The sequence below is a fragment of the Ochotona princeps genome, chromosome 2, assembly GCF_030435755.1.
Source record: "Ochotona princeps isolate mOchPri1 chromosome 2, mOchPri1.hap1, whole genome shotgun sequence".
NCBI lineage: Eukaryota > Metazoa > Chordata > Mammalia > Lagomorpha > Ochotonidae > Ochotona > Ochotona princeps.
This window is the reverse complement of record NC_080833.1, coordinates 16,465,695-16,477,531: the sequence shown is the minus strand read 5'-3', so window position 1 is coordinate 16,477,531 and position 11,837 is coordinate 16,465,695. Positions and strand designations below refer to the sequence as shown.

Genomic DNA, 11,837 nt, shown 5'->3' with positions numbered 1-11,837 from the left:
AGGTCTTCTGCATGCAACAAGGTCAGAGCCATGTCCAGTGTGTGCCCCTGTGTGTTGACCGACACCCCACATAAGGTCAGGTGTGGGCTTTTCCACTTTGTGACATCATGTCCCAACTTAGCAGAGTTGAAGAGAGAGCAGACAGTGCTCACAAACTTCCCTGAGATGGGTTTGTGGCATCTGCACTCCTTTCTTTGAGTCTAGTTCAAAAAGCGAGTCTTTCAAAACTGATATTTATGTTGGTGTTATTTGAAAAGCAGAGACAGAGAATCTCCATCCACTGAGTCACTCTCCAGATGTTATCCACAGCCAGGGAGGGCTGGACCAGGCTCAAACCAGGAGTCTCTCACACGGATGTAAGGAGCCATCGCCTGTTGCCTTCCAGGTTATGTGTCAGCAGAGAGCAGGGTCAGGAGCTGAGACTCCAACCCCGACACCCTGATGGGGGAGTCAGGGGTCCCAAGCAACTTCTGAACAGCTGTGCCAAAGGCTCGCCCCTCGAAAGCAGTTCCCGTGTGTTTCTGCCCTGCGAGGGTTGCTGGGTATTGGGTGTGATGAAGATGTGGAGCAGCGAGACATGGAAGTGAGACATGGAAGCCTGGTGCTGAGGGCGGACCGGTGTTAGGACCACGATGCCTAGCAGACGGTGGGCAGCTTTGGCAAGAGGGCAGCCGCAAGCTATCCTGTGATCACCAGTCCCTGACTGCTGATTTCGCTCCTGGTTTATGTCAAGAGTTCCGACTGTCCTTTTTTCTTCTTTTAAAGAGCCCCTTTGGGAAAACCAGGAGGTGGGGGTGGGTAAACGGACAATGACAGGAGTGGGAGGTGGTGATTCCCCAAGCTGCTCTGGGCCTTTCCCTTAGTCCATGAATCTAATGACCCTCCTTCCATGTGGGGCCACTGTCACAGGACCCAGCATCTGTGGAAAACATCTGCAAGGGCTGGAAACATCTAAAGAATCTGGTCCATCTGGTAGCTCCAGCCCCCGCGGTGGGAAGGCATCTTTCCCATTCCCCCATCCCCAGAGGGGGTTGGTTACCTTGTTGATAAGATCAGTGACTGCTGCCTGCATCTCAGGCAACCCACCCAGCTCTCTGTTAATGGCCTGGAAAAGCAGCATGTCCCAAGTGCTTGGGTGCCTGCATGCTCGTGGGAGACCCAGAAGAAGCTCCTGGTTCCTGGCTTCAGAGCAGCCCAGCTCCAGTCGTGTGTGGCCATTTGGGGAATAAACCAAAAGATGGAAGATCTCTCTCTCTCTCTCTCTCTCTCTGTAACCCTGCCTTTCCAATAAAAGTAAATATTTTTTTTAAGGTCTATAAAAAAAAAATAAATGGAGCCTGGCATGAGGGCTCAACTAGCTAATCCTCCATCAGCAAGCACCGGAATCCCATATGGGTGCTGGTTTGTATCCCAGTTGCTCCACTTTCCATTCGATTCCCTACCTATGACCTGGGAAAGCAGTAGAGGATGGTCCAAAGCCTTGGGACCCTGCACCTGCATGGGAGACCCGGAAGAAGCTTCTGGTTCCTGGCTTGGGATTGGCTCAGCTTTGGCCATTGTAGTCATTTGGGGAATGAACCAGTGGATAGAAGATCTTTGTCTCTCCTTCTCCCTGTAAATCTGCCTTCCAATAAAATAAATAAGTCTTTAAAATAAATATATAAATAAACTTGGGAAAAATAGACGGACAGCCTCACAGGCTGTGTCCAGTGCTGCAATATTCCTCCAGATGGCAGCCTTCACCTTCTAACCCGTCCCACAGCGTCTGCCTGGCAGCCCAGGCAGGCTGCTAAGGCTCCCGGGAATGGCTTACATCCTGTCTCCCGGGGTGGCAGGTGCAGTTGCACACCTCACTCTCCCATTTCACAGCTGGAAAAAGCAAGGTTCCAAGAGGGGATGTCCCTGGCTGAGAGCCACACAGACAGGGTGGGTGTGGGGCAGTTTGCTTCTCTGAGCTCCACTTTCCTTAAAACACACTGACCCCTTAGTAATTGAAGTTCCGTGTTTGTAGACTGGACTCTACTGCACACCGCACAGGAACCAAATCATCCAAGACATGGCCTCACACCAGATTTTTTTATTTTTTCACTTAGCTTGAGGCCTGCGCGTGTCGGAACACGTGCTCCCTTCCTTGCTGCGGTTGAAGGGTGCTGTGTTGCCCACATTTGGTTCACCTGTTTGTGAGCTAGCAGGGGCGGGGGGCATCTGAGGGGTTTCTCTCTTTGGTGAGTAGGGATGATGGTTCCAGGAACATCATTTTTGTGTGCACCCGGTTCCCCTTGCTGGAGTATATACCCAGGTGTGGAATTGCTGAGTCATGTGGTAACTCTGTGTGCCAGTGTAATTTTTTTTTTTGAGAAACTGCCCGGCTGCACCAATGTCTGCCCTCACGAGCAATGTACGAGGCCTCCTGTGTGCCCATAGCCAGGCCAGTCCTTGTTACTGTCCATCTTTTTCACTGGAACCATTCCAGGGGGTGCGACACTGAGGCTCATCGTGGCTGTCACTTTCATTTCCCCAAGGACTAACTAACAGTGTTGTCTGGGCTTGTATGAGGATATTTCCAATATTGTCGGAAAATTGAATGAAAAGATGGAAGTTCCTTTTTGATGCAAAAGTTTTGAAATGCAAGCATACATGGGCCTTCAAGAAGTTCACGGGGTGGGGAGGGTGCGATGTTGTTGTACAGTGAGTTAAGCTGCAGCCTGCAGTGCCAGCAATCCATATGAGTCCTAGCTCTTCCACTTCTGATTCAGCCCCCTATTAATACACCTGGGAAAGCAGCAGTGGATGACCCAAGCACTTGGGCCCCTTTCACTCATATGGGAGACCCGGATCAAATTTCAGGCTCCTGGCTTTGGCTGGTGCAGCCCTGGACGCTGCAGTCAAGTGGGGCGTGAATCAGTGGATAGATGAGATCTCTGTCCCTTCCTGCCTCTCTGTAACTCTGCCTTTCAAATAAATAAATGAATCTTTGAAAAACAAAAAATTTGTGAATGGGTAAGCATTTAGCCAGGAGGTTAAGACCCTCCTGGCCCTCATGAGTGTGCAGGAGTTGGACACCACCTCCAGCCGCTGACCCCAGCTTCCTGTTGATAGGAACTCTGGGAAGCCACAGTGATGACTCAAGTGGTTAGGCTCCTCCCACTCATGCGGGAGACCTGGGTTGAGTTTCTGCTCCTGTTTCCTGGCGTTGTCTCAATCCAGGCCACCACTGGCATCTGGGACAAGAAGCAGTAGATGCGAGTTCTATGTCATGTGTCATGGGGCCAACATGGTGGCTTCGTAGGTTAATCCTGCATCTGCAGCACCCGTTTGTATCCTGGTTGCTCCACTTCTGATCCAGCTCCCTGTTTATGACCTAGGAAAGCAGCAGAGGATGGCTCAAGTCCCTGGACCCTGGACCCATGCGGAAGACCCAGAGGAAGCTCCTGGCTCCTGGCTTTGGATCAGCTCAGCTTTGGCTACTGCAGCCATTTGGGTAGTGAACCAGGGGATGGAAGATCTCTCTTCCTTGTCTGTCTCTCCTTCTTTCCAAGAAATCTGTCCTTCAAGTAAAAATAATAAAATTTCAGAAAAAGAGAATCATGTGCATCAAAATAAGCTTATCTTTTAATTTTATTTTCTACACACTTTAAAAAAACCTTACTTTCATTCTATTTGAAAGACATAGATAGCTAAGATTAGGCCCATCCCTCTGGTAGCGGAGCAGAGGCCTACAGCAATGACCTGCCTGACAGCACAGGGCAGGAGTGTTAGGGCTTGGGATTCCATTTGGCAAACACTTGGGGATGGGCGGTTGGCACCCACATGAAAGACTTGGATGGAGTTCTGGGCTCCTAGCTTCAGCCCTGGCTGTTGAAGGCTTTGGGGAGTAAATAGCAGATGGAAGGTCTTCATCGGTCTCTCCTTCCAACAAAATGCAAATACATGAATAACTGCAGTTCCTATGAGTGCACAGAGGAGCCAGATCTGGAAGTGGTCCACAGGGGATGTCCCCTCGACTGCGCCACAGCACCTACCAGTACAGCTAGGAGCTGGATATGGGAGCAGGCCTGGCCAGGCTGTAGCACCCACTGGCACATGTTGAGGCTGGCTCTGGTATGGGTCTGGTTGGGATTCTTGGAGGTCACCCCGACTAGACTGTAGCACCCGCTGATGTACATGAGGCTGGGTCTGGAAGCAACCTAGTCCTTCCTGACTAGACCGTAGCACCCACTGGGACAAGTAAGTACCAAGTCTGGGGATAGACTGGGACAGAACACAGCACCTGCTGCTGCACCCAAGACTGGGTCTTGGGGTGCTCGTCTGGGCTGAGCTGCAGTGCCTGCTGGCACACAAGAGAGCCAGGGCTAGGGACCACCTAAACAGGGACTCTTAGGAGTCCTCCCAATGGGTGGCTCCAGCTAATACTCAGCCTTAAGGACATGGATGTCTGGTCTGGCCACGGAGCACCTGTTGCTGACTCCATGTAAGGAGAGACAACATACTGGGGTGCACAGGCAGGCAGCACAGCCAGCCTGTCTGATTCAATGTTGAATAATGCTACAGGCCAAATTCTGCAACAAGCATCTGAGGCTACGGATATATCAGACCGACATTGACAACCGGCAAGTACAGGAAGTAGTATCTCACACTTGGCACAACAAAGCCAACACCATCTCAGAACAATCAAGACTGCTCAAGTACATTCTTTTCCCATCAGGGTGCCTGGAACAAACTCAGAGGACCAACTCTGTGCCCTGGCGCTGATGTGATCTGGCAGCCAGATCACAGGAGGGAGGGAGGGGGCTTTTCCCTGGCTCACCTGCCCCCACGCCTTCCTATCCCATCAGAGACCTGTATGGTTTGCAATCCTCTCATCTATGCAACAAACATTCTAAAATAAACAAATCTAAATTAAAAACACATGAATAAAACTCTACAAACATTTTTCATAAGATTTACTATGGGGGCTGGCACAAGGATGTAGCATGCTACATCTCAGCCTGTAGAACCAGCACACTATATGGGTGCCAGTTGGTGTCCTAGCTGCTCCACCTCTGATCTAGCTCCCTGCTAAAGGCCTGGGAAGGCAATGGAGGATGGCCCAAGGGTACCTGCACCCACCCAAAGCTGGTTCTCAGCTTTGAACTGGCCTATCTCTGGCCATAACGACCGTCTGGAAAGCAAACCAGTAGATGGAAGATATCTCTCTCTCTCTCTGTAATTCTTTCAAATAAAATAAACAAATCTGTTTTAAAGATTTATTTTTATTTTTATTGGAAAGGCAGATACAGAAAGAAGGAAGTACAGAAAGAAAGATCTTCTGTCTGCTGGTTCACTCCCCAAGTGGCTGCAACAGCCAGAGCTGAGCCGATCCAAAGCCAGGGGCCAGGAGCCAGGAGCCAAGAGCAACTTCTGAGTCTCCCACATAGGTGCAGGATCCTAAGGCTTTGGGCCATCCTCCACTGCTTTTCCAGGCCATTAGCAGGGAGCTGGATCAGAAGTGGAGCAGATAAGACACAAACCAGTGTCCACATGAGATGTCGGCGCTTGAAGATAGAAGATTGGCCTATTGAGCCATGGTGCTGGCCCTGTTTAAATAAATAAATCCCTAGGGGGGAAAAATATACTATGGCCAATCACCGTGAGAGGTCCCTGAGACCCATAATTTTTCATCACTAATAAAACTTTCCCAAAGGCAACACCTTGTCTTGTTTTTTCACTTTTGTCCCCACAATTATTAGAGTGGCAGAAGAGTAAGTGAAGAAGGTAAGTGGAGGCTAGCCTCCTTTGTGTCATGACTCTGGTCTGGCTCTCAGCAATCTTGGCTTCCTCAGAGCTGCGGATGCAGTGGCGGGCCCAGAATCCGGGGCCCCAGGCAGGCGATCTCTGCTTATACGGAACTGGTTTTAGATATTTTGCATTCAGGTGAACAGAAGGGAAACAGAGGCAGCTCTCAGAAGCTTCACCAAGAATGAGATGCAACAGCAGGACTGGAAGTGTGCTTGGTCCTCTGGACTGTGTGCGTCTGCCTGGGACAGAGGAGGCGTCACTCACTCAGTCGGTGGCCTTAGGCAGGTCACTCACCAGCCCTACAGGCATCCTCCACCACCACCCTAACTCCTCCAGTTGTGGGGCACACACGTCCTATCCCTAACCATGCCCACAGCACCCAGATTTTTGGTTGGTTGGCAGAACACACCCTCCTTCACATGGAGTGTTGGCAGGAGCTTTTGTGCAAACTAGAGTTCTGAGAGATAGATGCTGTCTTTGTCCTTTTCTTCTTTTCACTTTCCCCCTACTTCATCTGAAAGGTAAAGACACAGGCCTGACACGGTAGCCTAGTGGTTAAGGTCCTCACCTTGCACGCGCCAGGATCCTATATGGGCATCGGTTCTAGTCCCGGCTGCTCCACTTCCCATCCTGCTCTTTGCTTGTGGCCTGGGAAAGCAGTCGAGCACGGCCCAAAGCCTCGGGACCTTGTACCCGCATGGGAGACCCAGAAGAGGCTCCTGGCTCCTGGCTTTGGATCGGCACAGCTCTAGCCATTACAGCCACTTGGGGAGTGACTCATTGGATGCAAGATCTTCCTCTCTGTCTCTCCTCCTCTCTGTATATATGCCTTTCCATTAGAAATAAATTTTAAAAAGAATTCATTTGATTTCATACATCTACCCCAACATCACTAATGTTCTTTCTTTAAAAAGAAGAAGAAAGGCAAAGATACAGAAAGACAGAGAGAGCACTCCTCTGCGAGTTCATCCCCCAGTGCCCACACAGCCAGGCATGGGCAGGCTGAACTGAGAAGCCTGCAACCCAGTCAGGTTTCCCACATAGGTGGCAGGACTCCAAGTATTTGAGCTACCTGCTACCTCCCAAGGTTTGCACTCTGGCACTCTGGGACAGGGTGCAAGCCTCCCTGACCCGCTGTGCCATGATGCCTGTCCCAACACCTGCCCCTCAGCTCCCCTAGCTATTCCCACCCCCATCTTCCAGGCTTTGTTGATAAGGTTCTGCATCTACCAAGCCTCGCCTCCCTTGGCTCTCCACCTGCCCAGGTCTGACCCCACATGGCCCCGCCTTCACCCAACCCTACCTGCTGTAGGCATGCAGGCAGTGAATTTGCAGGTGAGATCGCTATCTCTTTGTTGTGCTGCCTTTCAAATCAATTAAAATCAACATTTAAAAACAAAAACCCAAAAAGCCCTGCAGGGGCTAGTACTGTGTGTTAGTGAGTTAAGATACCAGCTACATTGCCAGCATTCCATATGGGTACTGGTTCAAGTCCCAGCTGCTCCACTTTTAGTCCAGCTTCCTGTTAACGTGCCTGAGAAGGCAGTGGAAGATCACCCAAGTGTTCAGGCCCTTGTACCCATGTGAGAGACCAAGAAGAAGCTCCGGGCTCCTGGCTCCTCGCTTTAGATTGGCCCAGCTATTATGGCCATTTGGAGAGTAAGCCAGAGAGTGAGAGATTTCTTTCTTTCTCTCTCTCTCCCAACCTCTGGCTTATAACTCTGCAAATATGTAAACAAATCTTAAAACAACCTCATCAGTATTTTAGGTTGATTGTGTGTGGCAAACCCATGTCACATCTATATATTAGCTAAGATACCTGAAGTCCCCACTGGGTGCCTGGCACCCATCCCAGGCCTTTGTCCGCCACACTTTCCTGGGTCCTCCCGGTGAAGGCAAAAACCCTATTTCCAACCCTACTTATGAGGTTCAGGCTCAGAAATGTCTCCTGACCTGGACAACTTCACAGCACTAGAAATTGATTGGGCAGGAATGCCACCTCCCCAACCTCAGGCATGCACCCCACACCTCCTGCAGCAATTCCTGGTTCCCAGGCAGCGAAACTGCAAAGCCAGCCCCAGCTACCCGAAACTCAACAGCAGCGAACACGCTTCGTCCCCTCGCTGGCTCCCATCCTTCCGCCTGCCCCACCCTGCCACCCCCACTGCCCTCCAGGGCCCTGGGGCCCCGCTCCGACCTCAAACCTGCTCGGCCACAATTCCTTCCAGGTTCCCTCACCTGTGAGGTGGGGATAATGATAGTGCCTCTCTCTCTCTCTCTCTCTCTCTCTCTCTCTCTCTCTCTCTCTCTCTCTCTCGGCTTGCAGGTGAAGGGCCTGCTACCTGCAAAAGTCGGTGTTCAGGCTGCAAGAGGAGACTCTGATATTGGGCGTAGTGGCCCACATGGCAGCAATGTCTGTCGCTGTGACAAACACACCAAGCCGGGAGATAGCGCAGCAGCTGCCTGCAGCTGCTCAGCCCGGCAGTGGAGAACAGACTTTAATCCGGGCTTCTGGCTCTGACTTGGTATGGTTAGCAGAACCTACTTGCTCTCCATTGGGCAGATGATATATCATAAAAAATATTTCATAAGACATATGTAGTTATTTGTTTCTATTTGAAAGGCAGATTTACAGAAAGAAGGAGAGACAGAGAAAAAGATCTTCCATCTGCTGGTTCGCTCCCCAAGTGGCTGCAATGGCTGGAGCTGAGCCAGTTCAAAGTTAGGAACCCAGAGGTTCTTCCTGAGCTCCCACACGGGTGCAGGGACCCAAGGACTTGGGCAATCTTCTACTGGCTTTTATTTTTTAAGATTTATTTATTTGTATTGCAAAATTAGATATACAGAGAGGAGGAGAGACAGAGAAGAGGATCATCCTTCCAATGATTCACTCCCCAAGCGGGCGCAATGGGCGGAGTTGAGCCAATCCGAAGCCAGGAGCCAGCAACCTCTTTTGGGTCTCCCACACAGTTACAGGGTCCCAAGGCTTTGGGCTGTCCTTCACTGCCTTTGCAGGCCATAAACAAGCAGCTGGATGGGAAGTGCAACAGCTGGGATACAAATCGGCACCAATATGGGATCCCAGCACATGCAAGGTGAGGATTTAGCCACTGAGTTATCACACCAGGCCTTTTTTTTTTTCAACATTGTCTTTTTTTTAAATGAAAATTTTAAATTTTATTTATTTATCTATTTATTTATATTGGAAAGGCAGATCAGATTTATGGAGAAGAACAGAGAGAGAGACTTTCTAGCTATTGGTTCACTCACCAAATAGCCTCAATGGCCGGACCTGAGCCAATTTGAAGCCAGGAGCCTGGAGCTTCTTCAGGGTCTCCCACATGCACACAAGGTCCTGAGGCTTTGCGCAATCCTCTACTGCTTTCTCAGGCCACAAGCAGGGAATTGAAAGGGAAGTGGAACAGCCAGGACACAAATCAGCACCTATATAGGATCCTAGTGCTTGCAAGGTGAGAATTTAGCCACTTAGCCACTGTGTTGGGCCCATAAAACATTTTTTTCCATAAAACATTCTTTTAAGATTTATTTATTTTTATTGGAAAGTCAAATATACAGAGAGGAGGAGAGACAAGACAGGAAGATCTTCCATCTAATGATTCAATCCCACATGGCTGCAATGGCCAGAGATGAACCAATCCAAAGCCAGGAGCCTGGAGCTTTGGCCAGGTCTCCCACGAGGGTACAGGGTCCCAAGGCTTTGGGTTGTCCTCTATTGCTTTCCCAGGCTACAAGCAGGGAGCTGGATGGGAAGTGGGGCCACCAGAACACAAACTAACACTCATATGGGATCCTGGCACGTGCAAGGTGAGGACTTTAGCTGCTAGGCTACCACGCCAGGCCCAAAACATATTTTTTACAACAAAATTCATTCATTGATCTGAAAGGCAGAGTTACAGCGAGAAAGAGAGAGAGATCTTCTATCCATTGGTTTACTCCCCTAATGGCTATAAGAGCTGGGGCTGGGCCAGGACAAAATCAGGAAGTGGAACTCCATCTGGGTCTGCCACTTGAGGCCCTCAGCGCTTGGACCACTGTCTGTTTTCCCAAGTGCAGTGGCAGGAGCTAGACGGAAAGTGGAACAGGCAGGACTGAAACCAGCACTCATGTGGGGTGCCCCTTTGCAGGGCCACACACAGGCATCAGTGAGGGTCATTCGTAGGGGGCTCTGACCTGGACCGTGTGGGGGCTTAGAGCCTATAAACAAGGCATGAGGGGTGCAAAGAGGCCTGGAGACACTCAGAGAGGGGAAGTGGGCTGGAAGGCTTCCTGGAGGAAGTGAGGTTTAACCTGGGCTTGGGAGGACCAGGGAGATTTGTCGACCACAGAATCTGTCCTGGAGCGATGTCCAGTGGTGTGGTCACAGCTGCCAATCCTTTCTGAGCCACATTCCACGCAGAAAGCCTCTCACGACTTCCCTCCATCCTCCGCAGTCAGTGTGAGAGGGGATGAGAGAACCAAGACCCAGCAACCAAAAACCCCAGGGTGGGCAACTGGCACGGCCATTAAACGCTGCTTGGGATGTTCCGCATCCCAAGTTGTGGCGTTCCACCTCTGCTGCCCAGCCAGCTTCCTGGGCAGGCAGCAAGTGATGGGCCAAGGACCTGGGTCCCTGCAACCCTGTGGGAGAGTTGGATCGAGCTCCTGGCTCCTGGCTCCCACCTGGCCCAGCTCCAGCTATTACAGGCACTTGGGGGAGTGGAACAGGGGATGGAAAACCTCTCTCTTTCTCTCTGTCTCTCTCCTTTTAAAATAAATGAAAATAAACATGTTTTTACATTTTTATTTAAAAGGAAAACATGTTAAAAACAGTCATTGGGTCACACAGCTAGTAAGTAGCAGAGCGTGCATTTAATCCCAGGGCTGCTGGCTACAGCGTCTGGACTCAGTCTCCACGCATTCCTCCCACCTTGTGCCCAGGGACCTGATGAGGCATGAAGCTTTTTAATTTACTTTTCAATTTAAAGCATTTATTTAAAAAGATTTGTTTATTTGAAAGGCAGAATGAGAGGTAGAGACAGAGATCTTCCACCTGTTGTTTTACTAACCAAATGGCCGCAATAGTGGGGGCTGGGCCAGGTTGAAGCCAGGAGCCTGGAGCTTTCTCCAGGCTGCCCACGTGGATGCAGGGGCCCTAGCATTTGGGCCATCCTCTGCTGCTTTCCCACGTGTATTAGCAGGGAGCTGGTTGGGAAGTGGAGCAGCCAGGACTGGAACTGGTCCCCATATGGGATGCTGGTGCTGCAGGTAGCAATTTACCCACTGTACCACAGGGCCAGCCCCTGGGAGGGGGCTTGAATGCCAAGGCACAGAGAGATCACAGACGCCAGGCAGGAACCCGCAGGCCGGCAGCCCAGCAGTAACTTCTAGCAGGTAGTCACTATGCAAGACTGCTTGGAACCTCTCTCAACAGGACAGACAGCAATAGCAAAGCTTATCAGCCAGGGAGGGTTTTGAATGACAGAGGGTCATGTGATGGGAAGAACTGTTTAGGAAAAACCTGGAGATGTTTACTGGGAATACTGTTGCGAGTTCTGGACGCCCCCCACCCCCTCCATGGGCCTGGCTGGCAAGGGGCAGGGCCTGGTTTGGGAACCAACAGTTTAGAGAGCTGGGTAATCCTGGGGTCCACGCAGGTTCTCAAATCAGCGACGCCCATGTGGTGGTTGACCTTGAGCAAGTTGGCCCACCTCTCGCCTCTCCAGCGCGAGGGCCATGGCTCCCTTTGGCAGGGTTGGCTGCCCGACGTCCAGGGCGCCTAGCCCTCCTTCAGTCTTGCTTCCATTCTAGGGAACCAGGATGTAATGCAGCAGAGACCGGCTAGCGAACGCGAGCATAGCCCTGTGGCTGCTCAAGCCGAGGTCCAGGTTGGACACCCGGCTCAACTGTTCCCCCAGCCTCCTGGCCTCGTGGCCCTCTTCTCAGCTCCCCTTGAGCCTTTCTGGTCGCCTCTGCACCCTGGAACCACGTACTCCGGCGCCGGTTTTGCCGGCTGCTAGCCCGCTGAAGAGCGGGGCGGTGGCAGGTGTCGCGGCCCCTTT

At 51.1% G+C, this 11,837-nt stretch overlaps 2 long non-coding RNA genes across 3 annotated transcripts; both read right to left on the bottom strand.

Moving 5' to 3' along the window:
- Window positions 1-3,442: 3,442 nt before the first annotated feature.
- Window positions 3,443-11,162, bottom strand: LOC131482496 (uncharacterized). 2 transcript variants are annotated; one of them, XR_009247044.1, is made up of 3 exons: window positions 10,845-11,162; window positions 9,049-9,234; window positions 3,443-3,548 (listed from the first exon to the last, which is right to left on the bottom strand). It is a non-coding gene; the product is annotated as an uncharacterized LOC131482496 (long non-coding RNA). The 2 variants fall into 2 exon arrangements; XR_009247045.1 differs by having other exon boundaries at window positions 9,049-9,222.
- Window positions 5,950-6,239, bottom strand: LOC131482497 (uncharacterized). Its single transcript, XR_009247046.1, has 2 exons — window positions 6,158-6,239; window positions 5,950-6,017 (listed from the first exon to the last, which is right to left on the bottom strand). It is a non-coding gene; the product is annotated as an uncharacterized LOC131482497 (long non-coding RNA).
- Window positions 11,163-11,837: the final 675 nt, after the last annotated feature.